Here is a 4,192-nt window from a genome sequence, read left to right on the forward strand (position 1 = left end):
GCTTAGGATATTACCATTTGGGGAGGAAAGAAAGTACTATATTTTCCTTATTCCACTCCAGCTGCAGATAAATAAAATAAATTTTCTATAAAAATGTAGGATCTAAATTCATACGTACATTCTAGTGACAGAACGTATATAATACTTCCAGAATTATTTTATACATTGGATATTGTTATATGCTCCTCTCCACAGTACAGGAAGGAGTAGAACAAATGATATAGATTCAAAGGTCTCATTTTTGAAAGTCTAAATGAGATGAACTTCCTCTAAGAAATTGAACAAAGGTAAATTCTGTTTTTTAAAGAAAATGAGCTGGCAAAAAATTTTAAGTATTGTCCGTTGCTTTTTGGGTCATTCTCAAGAAGTTGTGTCACATACATCTATTATATTACACAGCAGTTTTCAGTACTCTGGTGAATTATATGACATCTAAATAAGAATAGGGACAAGGGGAAAAATGAGAACCAAGACCTGTCATGTAAAGGTACAAGATCCCATTGATGAATGTAACTGTACTGTATACCTAAAATGTACCAAAAAATTCAATGAGAGATTAAAAAAAGAAAAAAAAGAATAGTGTTACGGCTTATATCTCAATATCTCTCCAACGCTTCATGTGCTCATAAGTGCGGCTTTTGGGAGGTGAGTGGACAATGGATGTGTGATACTGGATCATGGGTGTGTGATAGTGGATCAGTCCACTGATGGGCTTAGAGCTGAGTGTGATGTTTAGGTGGAGCCTGGTGGGACTGTATTTGTGGCCTGGAGAATATATATATCACTCACACATGTGCGCGCATGCACACACACACACACACACACACACACACACACACACACACACACATCCTCCCTTGAGTGCTTGCTGCCTCCTGCTTGCGACATGCCATAGGCCCTTTCTCCTTGGCCACATCCCTCTGCCATGCCACCCTGCCTTGGAGCCAGCTGACTATGAACTGAAATCTCTACACACTGTGAGCTAAATAAACCTCTCGTTCTTTAATTTGTGAGTGTTGGATATTTTGTCCCAGCAATGAAAAAGTAACTAAGCCAAAGAGACTCTTTTTCAGGCACAGAGTCTCTAAAGAGCATTCTTTAACAGGCCTGGTGCTTGGGCATGCTCAGCATGACCGTAAACATTGTGTTTCCCTGTGTGGTAGACAAAGGATCCTTCCCTTGTGGTATTTATAAACTTGTGTTTTTCTGCATGGGCTAGACTTGGCTTTTTTCAGTGAATTAAATATTGCAAAAGTAATGGAATATCACCTACAAGATTAGGTTACAAACTTGTTTCACTTATACTAAAAGTTTATCTTAATTGAAAAGAAAGTTTGTTGCCAGATGTTTGTTTCTTTTTTGTAAGAATCTTTTTGCTTTATGTCTTATACTGAATAAATACTTTGAAGATAGCGATATGCAGTGTAATAATTATTGTTATTCTCTTAAAAAAGAGTATAATTTCCCAAAACTTGGAAGCAACCTAGCAATCTTTCTACTGGCATGGTACATTCAGACAATGGAATAATAGTACAGAAAGAAGAGTTATCAAGCCATGAAAAGACATGGGGGGGATTAAATGCATATTATTAAGTAAAAGAAGCATTAAGCCAATGTGAAAAGGCTACTTGCTGTATGACCCTGACCATATAACATTTTGGGAAAGATAAAACTAGGAACACATAGGAACAGTAAAAACATCACTGGTTGCAAGCGTTTAAGTAGGAGAGAGGGATGAGCAGACCTACCAAGAAAGAACTCAAGGGCAGTACCATACCTCATTTGAAAGTTCAAGTCTTACATCCTGCACAGGAAACTATGTGCTCAATGGATAAGTTTGGAAAACACTGTCCTGCTTTTTCAATTGTTGTTGTGGTGGTGGTGATACTAGTGAATGAACACAGAGCCCTGGACTATAGCTCTATCCCTTCTTAAGAGTCTTATTTTGAAACAGGGTCTTTCTAAATTGTTCGGGTTGACCTCAAACTTGCAATCTTCCCATCCTAGCCTCCCCAGCAGCTGGATTGTATGTGGCACCACACACCCCTTTCAGTCCTACTTTTATTACAAGCTTTTGACTTTTAAAAGCTGGATATTGTGGCACAGGTCAATAATTTCAGCCTTTGGCAGGCTAAGGCAGGAGAATCATGAGCTCAAGGGCAGCCTAGATTACATTTTTAAAAGCTTTTAATTCTTACACAGCAGGTGCTTTCACAGTATCTTGTGCTGTTAAATTAGAATAGATTTAGCTCCTGTAATACCTCCAAAGTGGAATTAACCCAACTTCAATTCTCTCATGTCTTTCTTTTCCAGAAAGTGCAGGATCCATATAACCAGCATAGATGAAACTACAGAACCACTATATTAAGAAATACTAGCAGCAGTCATCAGAGCAAAAATGACATTCCCAGATCCCAGTGCAATCTAGAACTATATTGCAGTTGCCAGCCAAAGATTATCTTGGGGAAGGGTGAAAAGTGAAAAGCTCCTTGTCTGAGCTTGTTAATCTGTCAGCTAGACTATAGTTAGCGAACCTATGCACAATTGGGAAATATCTAGAAATATCTTTTTTGTTTTTTTGTTTTTTGTTTTGTTTTTGTTTTTTGAGAACAACTATCATTATGTACTTCAGATGGGCCTTGAGCTCACTATAGAGCCCAGGCTGGCCTTGAACTTTGTGTGATCCTCCTCTCTCAGCCTCCTACATGCTGTGATTACAGGTGTGTGCCACCCTCTCTGGTTGGGAAAGATCTTTTGTAAATGAATTAGTTACATTTCAATGTGTCTCTTCTGACACTTTTCATAAACCTGAGGCCCTCTCCAGCTGTGGTGCAATTTCTGTGACTGGGCCTCAGAGGCCCAGGGAGGGCAAACTGGTATAAACTTTGTTACTCCAAAGGATTCATGAAAGTTTCTTTCCTGCAAACATTTTCTTGCTGCAGCATGTTTAACCCCAGTCATGTGTCCAAAAAATAAAGTTAAAGAAGAAGTATACTAGAAAAAAATCCATTATATTCTTACTACAAGCTGACCTTGAGAAAAAGGTAAAGTCTGAGGCACTTCATTCTTGATTCTGGTAATATGTCTGAAATACCAGCAAAGTATAGCTGCCCGCTCAGTATCAGGCCCCCTGGGGAGTTTCTTGTGACCCTGAGAAAGAAATTTCCATTTCTACTCAAGACTTAATTCTGACTTATGCAGTACTGAGGCAGGAGATTAGGGTGTGGCCAACTGGTTGGACAAGTGGGCATGAGTTGTCAATTGTGGAGATTCAGGACATATGTGCAGAAAACAGTTCCCAAGCCTTGCAACCTGGGAAGATCAATCAGAAGGTGTTGTCTTCAATTCTTTTAGTACAACATCAAGCAGGTTTTTAATGTAATGGCCTAGATCACATCTCGGCCTGAAAAATAAAGAGGGTAGGTACAAAAGATGTCCATCACTAACCTGGTGGACACTGTGATCTCTCCCTCCCTCCCTCTCCCTCTCCCTCTCTCCCTCTCTCTCTTTCTCTCAGTGGCCTGTATTCAGGCTGCAGGCCGTACTTCTCTTCCTACCTTTAATTGGTCTACACTCCTCTGCAGAGCATTCTTTTCCTGCCTTTAATAAAAGTAAAACCTCAGTACCTTTCTGGAATGTCTTGTCCAATTATTTGTTCAGGACACCAATAACCTGGAAAGAATCCCTGGAAAGAGTCTGCAGAACCCCAGAATTTGGAAACATAGTCTTGGTGAGCCAGCCAGAAGGTAAATAGTTTTGTTTGTGGGTGAGAAAAAAATTAGCAGAAGCTGGTTCCTCCCCGGCAGAGGCCTGGCATCTGGCTGCCTGCTACTCTGCACTGCTCTGCACTGTGCCTCTTTGCACCTGTCTTTCTGCCCTGGACCTCTCTATCCCCAACTGCACCTCACTGGGGCAAACTCAGGCTCAGGCTCTAGGGCAGTGTGTTTGGGACTCTGCCCCTAGAGGTGCAAGTTCCATGTCTGTGACCTAGAGTTTTGTATGACTTTTTGCACTTCTTTTTTGTTCTCCCCAATACTTTTCTCAGCTTTCACACTCTTTTGGGAGAAAGAGCTACTGGTAACTTGATCTCCTGCTGGAGTAGCCACCTACCCTAGCCTGCCCCTCTTAGTGCTCAAAGTTTCATCTACACCTCCTTAGCGAGTCACTTTCTCGGGTCCTGTTTCCTAAGACC

This window comes from Fukomys damarensis, unplaced genomic scaffold, assembly GCF_012274545.1.
Source record: "Fukomys damarensis isolate Sample0158 unplaced genomic scaffold, DMR_v1.0_HiC HiC_scaffold_9, whole genome shotgun sequence".
Taxonomy (NCBI): Eukaryota; Metazoa; Chordata; class Mammalia; order Rodentia; family Bathyergidae; genus Fukomys; species Fukomys damarensis.